The following is a 20,741-nucleotide window of genomic DNA, read 5'->3' on the forward strand; positions in this document are numbered from 1 at the left end:
TTCAGTTAATGTTCACAATGTTCAAACATCTCATCTCATCTCATTATCTCTAGCCGCTTTATCCTTCTACAGGGTCGCAGGCAAGCTGGAGCCTATCCCAGCTGACTACGGGCGAAAGGCGGGGTACACCCTGGACAAGTCGCCAGGTCATCACAGGGCTGACACATAGACACAGACAACCATTCACACTCACACCTACGCTCAATTTAGAGTCACCAGTTAACCTAACCTGCATATCTTTGGACTGTGGGGGAAACCGGAGCACCCGGAGGAAACCCACGCGGACACGGGGAGAACATGCAAACTCCACACAGAAAGGCCCTCGCCGGCCCCGGGGCTCGAACCCAGGACCTTCTTGCTGAGAGGCGACAGCACTAACCACTACACCACCGTGCCGCCTGTTCAAACATCAGAGTGGGAAAAATTGTGATCTCACAGTGAAGTGTGACTTTCTTTCACTGTGGCGTGGGTGTTGGTTTGAGCCAGATGAGTATTTTTGGTTTCAGTATTTCAGAAACTGCTGCTCTCCTCCTGGGGTTTTAATTTCACACGCAACAGTCTGTAGAGTTTACACAGACTGGTGCGAAAAACAAAAATCGAGTGAGGGAGCGACAGTTCTGTGAGTGGAAACAAACGCCTTGTTGATAAGAGAGGGTCAGAGATCAGAAAATGGACAGATTGGTTCGAGCTTTTTTGCCAGGAAGGATATAGTAACTCATATAATCACTCCTTACAACCGTGGTGAGCAGAAAAGCATCAGCATGCAACAGAAAACAGAAGAACACATTGGGTTCCACTCCTGCAGCCAAGAACAGGGATCTTAGAATCAAGAACAAGTTCCTATTAAAGTGGCCGGTGAGTGTATAACCGGCTATATGCACACACGTTCTCCAGGAGATGATGTCATATGAGGTCATTGCTATAAATGGAGCACTGAGTGCTTTTAGCTGAAAAGGTAATAGAAAAATCCATTTTATCAAATCCGTTTTCTATTATAGAGTTTTACTTCACAGGATATGAGTTTAAATTAAATACTGAAGTTCTAGTGTTTAGATTTTTTTTAATCAGTTATACAGTTCATGATACCTGAACCAAATCCTTATGGAAACTATTTAATATCTGAATGACAGACTATATGGTCAAAAGTATGTGCACCCCTGACTGTCACACCCTGACTGTATGTGGCTCCTTTCCAAGTCTGAAGCTAACAATCATACAGAATGTCTATATTTCCCTTCACTGGAACTAAGGAGCCCAAACCTGTTCCAGCATGACAATAAGAATGCACCTGTTCACAAAGCGAGCACCATGAGGACACGGTGTGTTCAGGTTGGACTGGAAGAACTCAAGTGTCCTGCACAGAGCCCTGACTGAACTCAACCCCAGTGAACACCTTTAGGATGAAATGGAACTGGAGCCTCCTCAAGTCTGGAGAAAAGCTAGATGAGTCACCTGTCAAACAATCACAGTCTGAGTCTGGGGTTAATTTAATCAGTGAGTCAGCAAATTAGACAGCAGAAACAGATGCAGATAGACAGGATTTATAAACGAGACTGCCAATGTCGGCGTAGCTCACTCCGGCCCCGCCTAGTCCAGAAGGAATGATCTAAAGTGAGCCACTTTGCATAATAAATGTTGCAAGCTAAGCGATATCCACCCTAGGAATACCGACCTATTTACCAGAAAGAATCCAAAATGGCGAGGAATTGACTGAGAAGAAGTGATTTTTGTTGAACTGCTCATTAAGGCTTAATTAGTCCATAACTTCATGAATAATTGTAATTAAGCAAATCTGGGTAGAAGTTATATGCACCCTAGCTACCCCTACCTTCATGATAGAAAGAATCAAAATCAGTGAAGAATTGAGGGAGAAGAAGCGATTTTCATGAAATGTGGACAATGATGGACGGAAGACAGACAACACATAGCATAAACTCATCACCTGTTGGCCGGATGAGCTAATAACACGAAGTAATCATTAACAATTTGCTTCAAAAAATCATGTTTGGAAGGGCTACGTGGGAAAGAGAATGGAATATGTTGGCACTGGTTAGTACAACTCACCTCTGATTGGCTGTTTTGATGGCGTCACTGTAAAAGTGTTGTGTGAAGCATTAGCATCATCGTTATTAATGAACCAGGCATCACAATTAAAATGTGCTAATATGTAATGTTTCTTTCTTTTTTCCAGTTTATTATTTTCCAGTTCCACCGTTCTTTTCTGTTCATGTTGTGTTTAAGGTGACATTGTAGAGTCGCAAACCCACATGAACAATTATTTACTGCGAATTATATTGGGGGTAATCTGTTAGTATTCATTTATTCATTTTTATAGCAGATTTTTCAGAAACGAGAAACTTTAAATTCAACAGTAAGTACAGGGATATTAATGGGCTGTCGTTCTGGGAGATATGATACAGATCCAATGAAATGAAAAATCATTTAAGGTTTTATGTAATGAAATTTTGTATGCAACTATAAATATAATAGGATTTACAAATTACAAACCTGGGGGAGGGATAATTGCATCATTTAGTGTTCTTTTATTTGAGCAGCCATAAAAATAAAACTTTAAAATGACAACTTTACAAAATTCATTTTCCTAAAGAACCTTTTGATTGATGAATCTTTAACCATTTTCGTTGGTGTCACAAGTACACCGTACACCACGGACTTCTGCTACAACTCGGAGCTGTGTCACATTCAGAAGTTTGCCGATGACACAGCCATCGTTGGGTGCATCAGTGACGACAGAGAGGAGGAGTATAGGAGCCTGGTGAGGGACTTTGCTGTGTGGTGCAACAGGAACCATCTGCAGCTCAACACCTCGAAGACCAAGGAGCTGGTCATTGACTTTGTGTTAGGGTTTTGCTGGGATTCGAACCTGGTTCGTTGGTGTGATAATCCAGCAAACCCCCACTAGGCCACCAGGGGGATGACTCAAATGCAGAGGCGTGAGGCGGAAGTAGAAAAAGAATCAAAAGGTTTATTTAAACTATATACACTATATACAGGGCAAAACAAAAGACAAAAAAAAACCAAAGAGTATAATCCAAAAGAAAAGCAAAGTGCAAAAATACAAAAGCTAAGAAGATCAAAAAACACAGTACAAAGGAAACTGGAGATAAACATAACAGCACAAAGACTCCGTGACAAGAGGACTGAACTCAGGGGTATAAATAGACAAACTAATTAAGGACACAGGTGAAGATAATTAGGCAATTAACACAAACACAAAACACAGGAACAGTGGCGGCCTCTAGAGGCCAAAATAAACACGACATGAAAAGGAAATAACAGCGGCCTCTAGAGGCCAAAACAGTCCAAGTCCTAACAGGACCCCCTCCTCTAGGAGCGTCTCCTGACGTTCCCAGGGCGATCCGGATGGGCCGAATGGAAGTCCCGACACAGTTCTTTATCTAGGACATCCCGAGCAGGAACCCAGCAGCGCTCCTCAGGACCATAGCCCTCCCAGTCCACCAGATATTGCAAGCCGCCACGGACCCGGCGGGAGTCAAGCAGGCGATTCACAGTGAACACAGTCTGCCCCTGGAAGATGCGGGGGGGTGGGGGGTTCCTAGGGGCAGGGGCATACGTAGATGTCAGTACGGGCTGTAACAGGGAAACATGGAAAGTGGGGTTGATCCTCAGAGTCCGGGGCAACTGGAGCCGGTAGGAGACAGGGTTCACCCTGCGCACCACCTTGAAGGGGCCAATGTAGCGAGGAGCAAGCTTGCGGTTCTCCACCCGCAGTGGAAGGTCCTTAGTGGACAGCCAAACACGCTGCCCAGGGCGGAAAGCGTGTGCAGGTCTTCTATGGCGGTTGGCCTGAGTCTGGTTGGTTCTGGAGGTCTGTATGAGGGTCTTCCTGACCTTGCTCCAGGTCTTGCGACACCGTCTCACATATTGGTTGACCGAGGGCACCCCCGCGTCCTCCTCCTGGTCCGGGAACAGAGGTGGCTGGAACCCGAATTGGCACTGGAATGGCGACAGCTTGGTGGCCGATGACTGCAGGGTGTTGTGGGCGTACTCCGCCCATGGCAGCCAGGTGCTCCACGATGTCGGGTTATCCATAGCCAGGCCTCGCAGGGTGGTTTCCAGGTCCTGGTTGAGCCTCTCCGTCTGACCATTGGACTGTGGATGAAACCCAGAGGAGAGGCTGGCAGTGGCTCCGATGACCTTGCAGAACCCATGCCACACTCGGGAGGAGAACTGGGGCCCTCGGTCTGAGACGATGTCCTGTGGAAGACCAAAGACTCGGAAGACATGATTAAACAAAAGTTTCGCAGTTTCAAGAGCAGAGGGGAGTTTGCACAGTGGTATGAAGCGGCAGGCCTTGGAGAATCTGTCAACTAAGACCAAAATGACCGTGTTACCTTGTGACTCAGGGAGACCCGTGATAAAGTCGACTGCCACGTGGGACCAGGGACGCCGGGGAATGGTCAGAGGATGCAGGAGACCCTGGGGACGCTGTCGTGGGTTCTTGGTTCTGGTGCAAACCTCACAGGACAGGACAAATGACCTTACTTCCTTCTCCATGTTAGGCCACCAGAAGCGTCTTTTCAGGAAGTCCAGGGTCCTCCGAGCTCCCGGGTGGGCGGTGAGAGGGGAAGAGTGACCCCACTGGAGAACCTTGGCCCGGGCTTGATGTGGGACGTACAAGAGGCCTGGTGGCCCCGTCCCAGGACCGGGGTCCTGGCGTTGGGCTCGTCGGACAGCCTCCTCAATACCCCAGCGGACAGGGGCCACAATCCGGGACACAGGGATAATAGGCCCGACTTCATTCTCCCTGTTAGTGGCAGAGAACAGTCTGGACAGTGCGTCAGGTTTGGTGTTCTTGGAGCCGGGGCGGTATGAGAGGGTGAAGTCAAACCGACTGAAAAACAGGGCCCACCTAGCCTGTCGAGGGTTCAGTCTCTTGGCTTGCTGGAGGTACTCCAGGTTCTTGTGGTCAGTCCAAACCAGGAATGGATGTTGTGCTCCCTCCAGCCAGTGCCTCCACTCCTCAAGGGCCAGTTTGACCGCTAGCAGTTCTCGATCCCCCACATCGTACCGGGACTCAGCAGGACTCAGGCGGTGGGAGAAGTAAGCGCAGGGGTGCAGCTTTCCTTCCGAACGTTGAGAGAGCACCGCGCCGACACCACTGTCCGAGGCGTCCACCTCCACGATGAATGGTTGGGAGGTGTCCGGGAGAACCAGAATGGGTGCCGTGCAGAAGCGGTCCTTGAGGTCTTTGAACGGCTTTTCTGCCTGAGGAGACCAGCCATAAGATCCACCTGTCCCTTTGGTGAGGTCAGACATGGGTGCTGCCACAGAACTGAAGTTCCTGATGAACTTGCGGTAGAAGTTAGCGAATCCTAAGAACCGCTGAACCTCCTTAACGGACTTGGGAGTAGGCCAATCCCGGACGGCCAGGGTCTTGGCAGGGTCCATTTGGAGTTGGCCTGTCCGTACAATAAATCCCAGAAAGGAGACCTCGGGAACATGAAATTCGCATTTCTGGGCCTTGGCGAACAGATTGTTCTGTAGCAGCCTCTGGAGAACCTGGCGGACATGGTGGCGGTGCTCCTGCACGGTCTTGGAAAAGATAAGGATGTCGTCGAGGTAGACAAAAACGTATAGGTTAATCATGTCCCTTAAGACGTCGTTGATTAGGGCCTGAAAAACAGCTGGTGCGTTGGTGAGTCCGAAGGGCATCACCTGGTATTCGTAGTGCCCAGACGGGGTGTTAAAGGCAGTCTTCCACTCGTCTCCCTGTCGGATACGGATGAGGTGGTATGCGTTCCGTAGGTCCAACTTGGTGAAGACGGTGGCGCCTTGGAGCAGGTCGAAAGCTGTGGACATCAGCGGAAGGGGATATCGGTTGCGCACAGTGATCTTATTCAGGCCCCTGTAATCAATACATGGTCGGAGCCCCCCATCCTTCTTGCCGACAAAGAAGAAGCCGGCTCCAGCAGGTGAAGTGGAGGGTCGAATAAACCCAGAGACCAGGGCATCTTTGAGGTATTCCTCCATGGCCTTGCGTTCTGGCTGAGAGAGTGAAAACAGTCTGCCACGAGGAGGGGTAGTCCCAGGGAGCAAGTCGATGGCACAGTCGTAGGCCCGGTGCGGAGGAAGAACGGCGGCCCTGCTCTTGCTGAATACCTCCTTGAGATCCCAGTACTCGGTGGGAACTTGAGATAACTCGGTGAGATCAGGGGGCTCGGCAGGAGACACAGGAGAGCTAGAGAGCAGACAAGAGGCATGGCATGCAGGGCCCCATTCCACAACCTGGCTTGTTACCCAGTCTATGCGAGGGTTGTGGCGAGTAAGCCAAGGAAGGCCTAGAATAACTGGGAACTCAGGTGAAGGAATCAGGTGCAGGGATATTTCTTCCTTGTGACCTTGAGACTGGAGGAAGACTGGAGAAGTAACTTGAGTGACTCTTCCATCACCTAACGCTTGGCCATCGAGGGCAGACACAGACAGAGGGACTTCAAGAGGTGCAGTAGGTATATTGATGCTTTGGGCGAAGTGAATATCCATAAAGTTCCCAGCCGCCCCTGAGTCTATCAAAGCTTGACAAGAGTGGACAGACTCACCCCAGGAGATGGAGACCGGGATGTAGATTCCTTGGCCAGGGAGTCCGGGAGAGAGGGTAGGCCCCGTCACAACCCTCCCTCGGCTGGACGGGGCGGTCCTTTTCCCAAGAGTTCGGGACATGATGCTCGGAAGTGACCAGGCTTGCCACAGTAGATGCAGCACTTGTCCCTCCTTCTGCGCTCCCTCTCAGATGCGGAGAGGCGAGTACGACCCACTTGCATGGGTTCTGGACAGTCACTGAAGGAGGTAGACGGTCTCCAGGTAGAGGTAGGGAGGCTGGGGGGGCTCAAGGCTTGGTGGCGTTCTCTCATCCTGTTGTCCAGACGAATAGCATGTGAGATGAGGGTTTCGAGGTCACTTGGGCATCCAATAGAGGCCAGACCGTCCTTGATGGGGTCAGACAGACCATGGTGGAAGGCTGACACCAGGGCAGTCTCGTTCCATCCACTTACTGCTGCGAGTGTTCGGAACGAGATGGCGTAATCTGCGACGCTTCCTCCTTGCCGGATGGACATGAGCTTTCGGGCTGCGTCGGTACTGATGTCTGCCTGATCGAAGACCCGAAGCATCTCTTCAGAAAACAGCTGGAAATCAAAGCACTCAGGTCCCTGTCTTTGCCAGATAGCAGTAGCCCAGGCTCGCGCCTTACCAGCTAATAAGGTGATCACAAAGGCAATCTTGCGGCGATCCGTAGTGTAGGTGGTAGGCTGAAGCTCAAAGGTGAGTTGACACTGGGTAAGGAACTCTCGGCACTCACTGTGCTTGCCGTCATACCTCTGTGGTGCAGGAAGGCTGGGTTCGCGAGGTGAAGAAGGCAGCATTGCAGGAGGCACTGGAGCAGGAGTGGGAGCTGGATCAGGAGCAGGAACTGGATCAGGAGCAGGAGATGCAGGCAGAGATGTCAGCTGTGCCAGGGTTTTCCCAATTTGCTGAAGCAGTTCCTCGTGGCGAGCGAGGGCCTCACGTTGGCTGGTGAGCGTACGTCCATGAGCGTCCATGGTCGCTCCGAAGCGTGTCAAAGCTGCCATAATTCCCTGAAGGTTGGCCGGGTAGACAGTTGAAGCAGCCTCTGCTGAGTCGGTCATGACGGAGTCTTTCTGTTAGGGTTTTGCTGGGATTCGAACCTGGTTCGTTGGTGTGATAATCCAGCAAACCCCCACTAGGCCACCAGGGGGATGACTCAAATGCAGAGGCGTGAGGCGGAAGTAGAAAAAGAATCAAAAGGTTTATTTAAACTATATACACTATATACAGGGCAAAACAAAAGACAAAAAAAAACCAAAGAGTATAATCCAAAAGAAAAGCAAAGTGCAAAAATACAAAAGCTAAGAAGATCAAAAAACACAGTACAAAGGAAACTGGAGATAAACATAACAGCACAAAGACTCCGTGACAAGAGGACTGAACTCAGGGGTATAAATAGACAAACTAATTAAGGACACAGGTGAAGATAATTAGGCAATTAACACAAACACAAAACACAGGAACAGTGGCGGCCTCTAGAGGCCAAAATAAACACGACATGAAAAGGAAATAACAGCGGCCTCTAGAGGCCAAAACAGTCCAAGTCCTAACACTTTGAGAGGTCCAGACCAAGGTCACGACCAGTTCTGATCGAGGGAGTCGAGGTGGAGGCTGTGGATTCCTACAAGTACCTCGGGCTGTGGCTGGACAGCAAGCTGGACTGGACTTGCAACACCAATCACTTATACAGGAAGGGACAGAGCAGGCTATACTTCCTTAGGAGGCTGCGGTCCTGTAACATCTGCAGGAAACTCCTGTGGATGTTCTATGAGTCTGTGGTTGCCAGTGTCCTGTTTTACACCGTGGTGTGCTGGGGGGGGGCAGCACATCCAAGAAGGACACATCCAGGCTGGACAAACTGATCAGGCGGGCCGGCTCTGTGGTCGGCATGAAGCTGGACTCTCTGGTGATGGTGGCAGAGAAGAGGACTATGGACAAACTATTGAAGATCATGGACGATGCCAGTCGCCCTCTGCACACCGTCATCAGCAACCAGAGGAGCCTGTTCAGTGACAGAATGCTCCTTCCCAAGTGCAGGATGAACAGACTCAAAAACTCCTTTGTCCCTCACACCATCAGACTGTACAACTCCTCTCTGGGGGGGGGGGGGGGGGGGGGGGGGGTAACAGGAGGACAGAGGACAGGAAGGAGCAGTAGCCTAGCCTGACAATAAGCAATACTGGACAATGTGCAATATAAAGTGCAATATCTCTCCTGCCGTCAGTCCCCCCTTCTCCCCCCTACCCCCCTCCTTCCCCCCTCTCCCCTTCCTCTCTTCCCCATATCTTATTCTTTTTATATTTGTATACTGTATGTAAACACTTAATTTATTTTAATTTATCTAGAAGTTTTTCTCTATTTCTTTTCTCTGTTTATCTGTAATGATGCTGCTGGAATCTTAATTTCCCTGAGGGAACCCACCCAAAGGGATCAATAAAGTTTTATCTAATCTAATCTTATCTAATCTAAAGTAAATGGTCAGTAGAACTCATAACTAACTATTTAATGTGTATTAGTCATTCCATTACATGTAGGATTTTTCCCCTCGTGTTGTCTGTGGCGCCAACAAAAATAGTTCAAGATTAAAGATCTATCAGTATAAAACTTTTTTTATTTGAGAATTTCAAAAAAGTAGAACCTTAAAGGTACGATTTTAAAACATACAACAAAGTTTTCCTTTCAGAGAGGATTGCAAGTAAACTCTTTAATGAAGCTAAGAACTTCTAATTAAACAATCCTGATGAACAACTCGAGTATGAGTCCTTACAGCTTTAAAATATACACCGATGGAAACCTTTTCTCAGCCTAACTATCAAACCTTGATTCTGTAGTGTTTAAGCAACTAAAAATCGCTTCTTTGGCAGCAAAATAATCTTTGCTGGAACTTTTATTTTCAAGAGTGTAACCTGCAGTAAAATAAACTATAGAACAAATATACAGAGAAAACTGTACAGTAAAAAAAATCCAGAGGTGATCTTGATGTGCTGGTAAATTCAGACAGATGTCCAGATTGCACTCCTTTCCTATTCATAGTTTCAGAATAACTGTATTAAGATGAATATCTGAATAATACGATTTGTCACTTTAATAGGAACTTCTTGTTCTTGATTCTAAATCCCTGTTCTTGGCTGCAGGAGTGAAACCCAATGTGCTTTTCTGTTTTCTGTTGCATGCTGAGATGCTTTTCTGCTCACCACGGTTGTAAAGAGTGATTATATGAGCTACTATATCCTTCCTGGCCAAAAAGCTCGAACTGCTCAAGCTGTCCATTTTCCTCTGACCCTTTCTTATGAACAAGGCATTTGTTTCCACCCACAGAACTGTCGCTCGCTCACTCGATGTTTGTTTTTTTGTTTTTCGCACCATTCTATCTGTGTAAACTCTAGAGACTGTTGTGTGTGAAAACCCCAGGAGGAGATCAGCAGTTTCTGAAATACTGAAACCAAAAATACTCATCTGGCCCAAACCAACACCCACGCCACAGTGAAAGAAAGTCATACTTCACTGTGAGATCACAGTTTTTCCCATTCTGATGTTTAAACATTGTGAACATTAACTGAAGCTCTTGATTTGTATCTGCGTGATTTGATACATTGTGGTTTGTGTGGTATGGATGGTATGGTATGGTAGTGCGCTGGTTAGCATTATTGCTGTATACCTTCATGATCTTGGGTTTGATCCTGAGATCAGATGGCTATGTGGAGTTCAATTTGTTTCCTGGGCTTTGAATATATGCAGTATGATCAAAGTAAATTTAATAAACATGTCCCAAAACAGGCGGCATGGTGGTGTAGTGGTTAGCGCTGTCGCCTCACAGCAAGAAGGTCTGTGTTCGAGCCCCATGGCCGGCGAGGGCCTTTCTGTGTGGAGTTTGCATGTTCTCCCCGTGTCCGCGTGGGTTTCCTCCGGGTGCTCCGGTTTCCCCCACAGTCCAAAGACATGCAGGTAAGGTTAACTGGTGGCTCTAAATTGACCGTAGGTGTGAATGTGAGTGTGAATGGTTGTCTGTGTCTATGTGTCAGCCCTGTGATGACCTGGCGACTTGTCCAGGGTGTACCCCGCCTTTCGCCCGTAGTCAGCTGGGATAGGCTCCAGCTTGCCTGCGACCCTGTAGAACAGGATAAAGCGGCTACAGATAATGAGATGAGATGAGATGAGATGAGATGAGATGAGATGAGATGAGATGAGATGAGATGAGATGTCCCAAAACAATCAGAGTGCAAAAGCTACTGAAAAATTTTTGATTCAGTTTTCTTAATTCATAAGTGTACATCAGCTTCCACACAAATGAAATATTTTTACTTCAACACAAACTTATCTCTTGCACGCAACTTATGAACTGCTTGGTTCCATGTGAATTAATAATAAAAACAAGGAGTAACTCTACAGACAGTGGCTCACACTGAGGCTCAAACCGAACGTGCTCATGTTCTAAAGCAGCCAAGTGATGCACTGCACCACCATAACATGAACCATCTGATTAATCAGGTGGACACGAAGGCATTGGATCACACTCAGGATTTTCAGGTAGAACTCCACACAAACTCCAAATCACAAACAACTTCTGAATAACGACTTCTGAATAAGAAATGTGAATAACACCTTACATTCCAACAAGCAAGATAACGAAGTACTTTGTGTTTAAAGATGTTCTGATAAGATAAGATAAGATAAGATAAGATAAGATAAGATAAGATAAGATAAGATAAGATAAGATAAGATAAGATAAGCTTTATTCATCCATCGGTGGGGAAATGTACATGTTTCAGCAGCTCACAAATAGAAAAAGAGTCAGGAATATATGTAATATACATAACAAAATAAGAATGGAACTTAAAGGGGAACTGAAGGCAATTTTTTATGATCAAAATTCTATTTATCTCATTTTATTAAATATCGGAATGCATTTTTGATTGCTATTTTGTCGCTGCTATAGCAAGTTATAAGTATTTGAAATATGCTCTGTAATATATCAGTCCATATGTCAAAGCAATGGCCGTAAACAAGATTCGCTGACACCTGTGCGAGACATCGTAGGACGGAAGTAAAACGTACAGCGCAAATCAAAGTGACCGACATCTGCCAACGTTGTCAAAAGATGCGCGTGCCCTCTTTCGAATGCTGATGTAATCAGGCCAGAAGTTTTGTTTGTTTTGATAGAAATCAGGAAAGTTTTAAAAAAGTCGGCAGTAATCGTCTTTTAAACTCGTTTTTGTGCAATATTTCGTTTGGAAAACAATTTTCAAAATGGCGGCACTGACACCTGGCTGACACTTCATGTTTCGAAGTCTCACGAAGCTCACGCGGATAAGCGACGCCTGCCGTGGACCAAACGAACTAAATTCAACATGGCTAAAAACTAAATAGACCGGTAAGTATAATATTTAATTGCAATTAGTTGCCAATACGAGTCACGATATAAGGTTACTAAAACCGAAAACGTAATTGAATAATATGTCAATTAAGAAATAAAGCAGGTTTAAAAATGACTTCAGTTCCCCTTTAAATAAGAGTAGTACTTCACCTGAAGTAGCGATATTGCATGAATAAAATACTGCCAACTGAAATAGAAATATTGCACCAGGTAGTGAATATTATTGCACAGCATAACATAAATAACAAGGATGGAATATCTGTGTAAAGTAACCAAAAAATGACCAAAAAAACCAACAACACAGGCTATGAACATAATTGTACATCTCATCTCATCTCATTATCTCTAGCCGCTTTATCCTTCTACAGGGTCGCAGGCAAGCTGGAGCCTATCCCAGCTGACTACGGGCGAAAGGCGGGGTACACCCTGGACAAGTCGCCAGGTCATCACAGGGCTGACACATAGACACAGACAACCATTCACACTCACATTCACACCTACGCTCAATTTAGAGTCACCAGTTAACCTAACCTGCATGTCTTTGGACTGTGGGGGAAACCGGAGCACCCGGAGGAAACCCACGCGGACACGGGGAGAACATGCAAACTCCACACAGAAAGGCCCTCGCCGGCCCCAGGGCTCGAACCCAGGACCTTCTTGCTGTGAGGCGACAGCGCTAACCACTACACCACCGTGCCGCCCCTTTTATATATATATATATATATATATATGGGCGGCACGGTGGTGTAGTGGTTAGCGCTGTCGCCTCACAGCAAGAAGGTCCTGGGTTCGAGCCCTGGGGCCGGCGAGGGCCTTTCTGTGTGGAGTTTGCATGTTCTCCCCGTGTCCGCGTGGGTTTCCTCCGGGTGCTCCGGTTTCCCCCACAGTCCAAAGACATGCAGGTTAGGTTAACTGGTGACTCTAAATTGAGCGTAGGTGTGAATGTGAGTGTGAATGGTTGTCTGTGTCTATGTGTCAGCCCTGTGATGACCTGGCGACTTGTCCAGGGTGTACCCCGCCTTTCGCCCGTAGTCAGCTGGGATAGGCTCCAGCTTGCCTGCGACCCTGTAGAAGGATAAAGCGGCTAGAGATAATGAGATGAGATGATATATATATATATATATATATATATATATATATATAATGACTAATTTTACTACTAATTAACTAATAATAATAATTTAAATGAAAAATATGTTCAAAAAGGAGTAGGAAGAAGTAAAAACAGAAGGATGACCAATAAGAAAATACTTCCAAAGGAAAAGGATATTGTACCAAATAGTAATATTGTTGCACAGCATAAGTAGATGATGGTGATGAGATGCGAATAAAGTGACAAAAAGGTGATCGTAACATTAAAATACAGTGCTGCTGCGAAAACCAACCCATGTTTTTTTTTTCTAGTAAAGAATATAAACGAACAGGCAATAGATCAAAGTGAAATTGAAATTAAAAGAAAAATGAAGTGTGTGTGGGGGGGGGAGCATGCATCATTTTCTCAAAGTCATGACACCAAGAATTTGCAGTGCACATTTCTTCCACCAAGGGGTGCTATTCTCACTTTTGTTTGTTTGCTTCTTTCTTTCTTTGTTTTTACCCGGAACATAGCAAGTGTGAAAACAGTAAAATTAAGTTAAAAATAAACTGAAATATAATTTAGATAAAAAAATAATAATCATCATGTTTATACAAACATCTTACAATGCTAAAATTCAAGAGTTTTTTCTTCTCCATTCTCTGACAAGTAATTGATGATTAGGACCAATTCACTGGAACATAAACTAGCAGCTAATTATTTCATCGACAAACTTATAAGCAATATTAGCATCTGTCTCTGATCAGTTAAAAAGAAAACGCTGTGCATGAATAAAATCACACTCTTAAAAAAAAAGCTAAATAGGACTACTGACTGAATGTAACTTCCAAGAGATGCAGTATAGTGCTCATTATAACCAGGTAACTAGTTAGCTTAGCTTATAGTGAAAGGCAAATGAGATTTTTCAGCAGGACCAGAGTCAACCTGGTCACATTTATGTAGTGTTTAATGAAAGAGTCACTGCTGATAAAAATGCTTCTTGGGAGCCATTTGAATTCCAACTAACCAGTCTTGTGGAATGTTGGTCATGATGATATCACTGATGACAGATGCTTTGGAATGATTTTTACCTGTAAATGTGCTCTTGGATTGTTGTTGTTGTATCTATAGATGACATCAGTATTTAATTTAAATACACATAAGGTAAAAACATCTCATCTCATTATCTCTAGCCGCTTTATCCTTCTACAGGGTCGCAGGCAAGCTGGATCCTATCCCAGCTGACTACGGGCGAAAGGCGGGGTACACCCTGGACAAGTCGCCAGGTCATCACAGGGCTGACACATAGACACAGACAACCATTCACACTCACATTCACACCTACGGTCAATTTAGAGCCACCAGTTAACCTAACCTGCATGTCTTTGGACTGTGGGGGAAACCGGAGCACCCGGAGGAAACCCACGCGGACACGGGGAGAACATGCAAACTCCGCACAGAAAGGCCCTCGCCGGCCACGGGGCTCGAACCTGGACCTTCTTGCTGTGAGGCGATGGCGCAAACCACTTCGCCACCGTGCCACCCGGTAGAAACATTAATTTAAAAAAATGATTTTATTTCCTTTCCTCTTTACTTTTTGAGCTAAAAGAATTATTTTAGGATTAGTGTCCAAAATAAATGTATAAAAAGGGTTTTTGTTAAGTTTATATTGTGAGAAAAATACTGATTTAAGGAAATAAAGTGTGCATTTGAATTTGATCCCAGCACAATTGTTGTTGTTGTTGTTGTTGTTCTTGTTCTCATCATTGTAAGGTTTACATATTTGGCATCCATGGTCCTTTAAAGCTGGTTTTAAACTTTTTTAAATCACCTGTTGTTGCATTTAACATTTTAAGCAACCCCATTTCTAATCATTATCACCTATTATTATCAAGCTAATAATGACATACAGTTGTGCTTGAAAGTTTGTGAAACCTTGAAATTTTCTATATTTCTGCATAAATATGACCTAAAACATCATCAGATTTTCACACAAGTCCTAAAAGTAGGTAAAGAGAACCCAGTTAAACAAATGAGATGAAAATATTATACATGGATATTTATTTATTGAGGAAAATGATCCAATATTACATATCTGTGAGTGGCTAAAGTATGTGAACCTTTGCTTTCAGTATCTGGTGTGACCCCCTTGTGCAGCAATAACTGCAAATGTTTCTGGTAACTGTTGATCAGTCCTGCACACCGGCTTGGAGGAACTTTAGCCCATTCCTCCGTACAGAACAGCTTCAGCTCTGGGATGTTGGTGGGTTTCCTCACATGAACTGCTCGCTTCCACAACATTTCCACTGGATTAAGGTCAGGACTTTGACTTGGCCATTCCAAAACATTAACTTTATTCTTCTTTAACCATTCTTTGGTAGAACGACTTGTGTGCTTAAGGTTGTTGTCTTGCTGCATGACCCACCTTCTCTTGAGATTCAGTTCATGGACAGATGTCCTGACATTTTCCTTTAGAATTCGCTGGTATAATTCAGAATTCATTGTTCCATCAATGATGGCAAGCCGTCCTGGCCCAGATGCAGCAAAACAGGCCCAAACCATGATACTACCACCACCATGTTTCACAGATGGATAAGGTTCTTATGCTGGAATGCAGTGTTTTCCTTTCTCCAAACATAACGCTTCTCATTTAAACCAAAAAGTTATATTTTGGTCTCATCCATCCACAAAACATTTTTCCAATAGCCTTCTGGCTTGTCCACATGATCTTTAGCAAACTGCAGACAAGCAGCAATGTTCTTTTTGGAGAGCAGTGGCTTTCAACCCTGCTATGCACACCATTGTTGCTCAGTGTTCTCCTGATGGTGGACTCATGAACATTAACATTAGCCAATGTGAAAGAGGCCTCTTTATCTACTTTTAGGACTTGTGTGAAAATCTGATGATGTTTTAGATCATATTTATGCAGAAATATAGAAAATTCTAAAGGGTTCACAAACTTTCATGAACCACTGTAGTCATGACAGGAAGGTTAGAGAAGGAGTCTTGGGCCCAAAGGGTTGCTGGTTTGATTCCTGGAACCAGGAAGAAAAATATGAGGGGATTTGATTGAATGAGCAGAACTTTCCCCTTCCTCTGCAAGGCACCTAACCCCCAGCTGCTGCCCGGGTGCTGTAGCATAGCCACCCACTGCTCTGGGTATGTGTGTGTGTGTTCATTGCTCACTTGTGTGTGTTCACTGCTTCAGATGGGTTAAATTCTTCTTCATTTATGGTCTTTTTTTTAATTGATGGGGAGTAAACCTCACAAACATTAATTATGAAATTATACCACTTACAGTTATTTTTGTTAAATAAAAATGAACAAAGTAGATCAGAGACCCGAGAAAACCCACCAGTTTCCTCCCACATCCCCAAAACATGCCAGTAGATGGAAGAGATATTGCGCCTAGGTGTGTGTGTGTGTGTGTGTGTGTTGGACTGATACTGATGTGTCCCATCCAGGGTGTATTCCTGCTCCACACCCAGTGTTCCATCCACTGTGACCCTGTTCAGGATAAAACGCTTCCTCAATGTGACCGAGTTCAGTTTTACCTGACTAACTTCTAGAGCTTGCAATACACATTTCTTCCACCAGGAGGTGCCTGAGCTCTCTTGTGTGTTTGACTGTATTTCTGTAATCACAAACCTGGTTTTTTAAAAAAAAATAAAAAGCAAAGTTAACAGTAACACAAATATCATTAAGATTAAAAATGAAAACTGGAAGACTACCATAATGACTAATATTTGGACAGTAGAACATCTTTCTTATGAGGCTAACTTGCAGGGGGGGTGGGGGGGTCAGACTTACAGGAACAACTCTCATTTTCTAACAAGTGATGTTTGGGTAGATTTGCCACAAATTATACCTTCTCCAAAAAGTCAAATAAGAACAGCCATAATACTATTAATAATAGGGCAAAGAATCAAATTTGATGAGGACCAAATCAGTGGAAAATACAAATAGCAAGCAGAAACTAGACAGAGACTGTGACTAAAGTCACAGTAATTTACACTAGCTGCTACAAACCGGGATGTCTGGTCACTGTACCCTATAGATCCGGAATGGTAAGAGATAGAGAATGATGCTGAGTGAGGAGAAGTTGTGGCCCTGCCTCTATGAACAAAATAAAAATAAAAAGATCGAAAAAATCATGAAAATCGAGAGTTATAAGTGATTGAAAAAAATTTCGCTTTTCATGGATCATTCCGGATCAGTGATCCAGATCAGCACCAAAAGTCATAGCAACATAATTCAGCCCAGAGGTATTCTTCATGTGAAATTTGGTGATGATTGGTTAAAAACTGAGAGAGAAATAGCATCCTAAATACATTAGGAGGAGAAGAAGAAGAGGAGGAGGAAAAAGAAGAAGAAGAACTAAATAGATACTGTGACTAAAGTCACAGTGATTTGCGCTAGCTCTTACAAACCAGGACATCTGATCACCATACCCTATAGATCCGGAATGGTAAGAGATCGAGAATGACGCTTCGTGAGGAAAAAAGCCCATTTTTCATGGATCATTCTGGTTCATTGATCCAGATCAGCACCAAAAGTCATAGCAATGTAATTCAGCCCAGAGGTATTCTCATCTCATCTCATTATCTCTAGCCGCTTTATCCTGTTCTACAGGGTTGCAGGCAAGCTGGAGCCTATCCCAGCTGACTACGGGCGAAAGGCGGGGTACACCCTGGACAAGTCGCCAGGTCATCACAGGGCTGACACATAGACACAGACAACCATTCACACTCACATTCACACCTACGCTCAATTTAGAGTCACCAGTTAACCTAACCTGCATGTCTTTGGACTGTGGGGGAAACCGGAGCACCCGGAGGAAACCCACGCGGACACGGGGAGAACATGCAAACTCCGCACAGAAAGGCCCTCGCCGGCCACGGGGCTCGAACCCAGACCTTCTCACTGTGAGGCGACAGCGCTAACCACTACACCACCGTGCCGCCCCCCAGAGGTATTCTTCATGTGAAATTTGGTCATGATTGGTTGAAAATTGAGGGAGAAATAGCATCCTAAAAAAATGAGAAGAAGAAGAAGAAGAAGAGGAAGAAAGTAGAAAGATCCTGAGTGAGAGTAACAATTTGCACCAACACTGCTAGCACAAATTAATTAGCTAATGACTGAGGCAATGTAGCTAACAAGCAGCTAATTATTTCAAACAAATAATGTAAAGGCACAGTGATGGCAGAAACAAGATAAAGCTATCAAGAATCGGAGACTAATATTGTTCCTGACATGTTGGTAAATTATTAAGAAAATACTATGTATGACTCAAATTACACTCCGCGAGAATAAATAACATTGACTCTATGTACGGTATCTTCCCGGAGGCGCAGCATAGCGATGGCATTAACCAGGTAACTAGTTAGCTTCGCTTACCTCAAAAGGTTTATACAATTTTTCAGCAGGCCCAGAGTCAACCTGGGAAACATTTATTTATCATTTCAACCTGATCAGGACAGAGGAGTTTACGTTTTGTTGTTTCTTTGTATTAATCATCTACAGGAAGTCAGATCCTGCCACAGCATCTCAATGAGGTTGAGGTGTGGACTTTGACTTGGCCATTCCAACACCTTCAACACCTTTTGTCTTCTTTAGCCATTCAGATGTCAGTTTGCAGATGTGCTTGGGATCATTATCCTGTTGCATGACCCAATTTCGGCCCAGCTTAAGCTGCTGGACAGATGGCGTCACATTTATTTCAGGAATATTCTGCAAAACAGGACCAAATCATCACCCCCTCTACTACCATGCTTGACCCTTAGTATGAGGTGTTTGTTGTGAAACCTTGTGCTTAGATTTATCCAAGCATGGCACTGTTCATGAGGACAAAGCATGTCCACCTTGGTCTCATCAATTCAATGGATATTGTTCAAGAACGTGTGTGGTTTGTTCAGATGCAATTTTCTGAACCGAAATCATGCTCCAAATTCTTTTTTTAGAGAAAATGAACTTTTTCCTCCCCAACCGTCCATGAAGCCTTACTGGTTCAGCCTTTTTCTGATTGTTCTCTCATGAACAAACAATTTGTATAAAGACACTTACTGTATAAGTTACATGATGTAGCTCTTGGGTTTTCTTTATATCTCTGAGCCAGCCTTAGACTGAATTTGCTGGAACACAGACTCCTGGGAAGATTGGCAACTATCCTGAAGGTTCTCCATTTGTAAACAATTCTTCTTACTATAGAATAGTGAATTGCAATTTGTTTGGAGATGACCTTCTCACGGGCGGCATGGTGGTGTAGTGGTTAGCGCTGTCGCCTCACAGCAAGAAGGTCCGGGTTCGAGCCCCGTGGCCGGCGAGGGCCTTTCTGTGCGGAGTTTGCATGTTCTCCCCGTGTCCGCGTGGGTTTCCTCCGGGTGCTCCGGTTTCCCCCACAGTCCAAAGACATGCAGGTTAGGTTAACTGGTGACTCTAAATTGAGCGTAGGTGTGAATGTGAGTGTGAATGGTTGTCTGTGTCTATGTGTCAGCCCTGTGATGACCTGGCGACTTGTCCAGGGTGTACCCCGCCTTTCGCTCGTAGTCAGCTGGGATAGGCTCCAGCTTGCCTGCGACCCTGTAGGACAGGATAAAGCGGCTACAGATAATGAGATGAGATGAGATGAGATGAGATGAGATGAGATGAGATGAGATGAGATGAGATGAGATGACCTTATCACCCTTCTCAGATTGATAAGCAGCAACAGTTGCTTCTGTGAGGTAATGGCTGATGTCCTTTCTTCTTGGCATGATATAGACACATACCTGAGTGCTCCACAACACCAAACTGCCATAAGTTCTGCTTTTATCGAAGCAGTCAGATTTCTTGATGATTGATTAATCTTGTGCATTCATTAGAACACCTGGCTGTTAATTACTCTCTTAATGACTGTGGAAGTAGGAAGGATGTGCTTATTTTTTCCAACCTGGTTTCTGAATGTTGGTTTAATTTTGGGGGGAGAAATAACGACATATTGAAATCTGTTGTTTTTGTTTGTCAGGGTGCAGGCACTTACGGATGCAGGCGCAGGGGAGAGCGGGTGCATCGCAGACTGGAAACCAAATCCAAAGTGTGAGCCAAAATATATAGTCAGGGTCAAGCACGGGTCGGTCAATGTGCAAGCAGATTATCAGAGATAAGACGAGAATTCAAAGTTGGAAGTAAACACGAAACTAGGTCAGAGTCATGGGCAGTCAGAAAGTTAGTAAGCAGCTTGGTATGATTGGGTACAGAGATACAGAACAATACTTCGCAGTGAGCATGTGTATTTGCTGTGTTTAAGTAGCGTGGTTAATTACTGAGTAAATGGGGAACAGGTGCGACTTCAGAATTCCGGGGTGGCACTTGGGAAGCATAGTCCACAGCGGTCATGTTTGGATGCCACTCCGAACTCCGGCTTTCGTCATTGATAGGACGTTGTTGTTGTTGTTGCTGCCACATGAGGTTATTTGTTTGTTTATAGAAGTTGGTGAGGACCACACAATTGTTATTTAGGCACTGATAAATAACGACAGAGAATTGAAGGAGGGTGTACTTTCTTTTTCTCTTTGACTGTATATTCATTTAAATTAATATTTTGGAAAAATTTTAATTACTCACACCTCAAATGGTGATGAGCCATGATGGTCCTTAATGACTTCACTTTCGATGAATTAAACCAAAGTTTGAAGTTGATAGGTAAAG

Source organism: Neoarius graeffei, chromosome 19 (genome assembly GCF_027579695.1).
Source record: "Neoarius graeffei isolate fNeoGra1 chromosome 19, fNeoGra1.pri, whole genome shotgun sequence".
Classification (NCBI taxonomy): domain Eukaryota; kingdom Metazoa; phylum Chordata; class Actinopteri; order Siluriformes; family Ariidae; genus Neoarius; species Neoarius graeffei.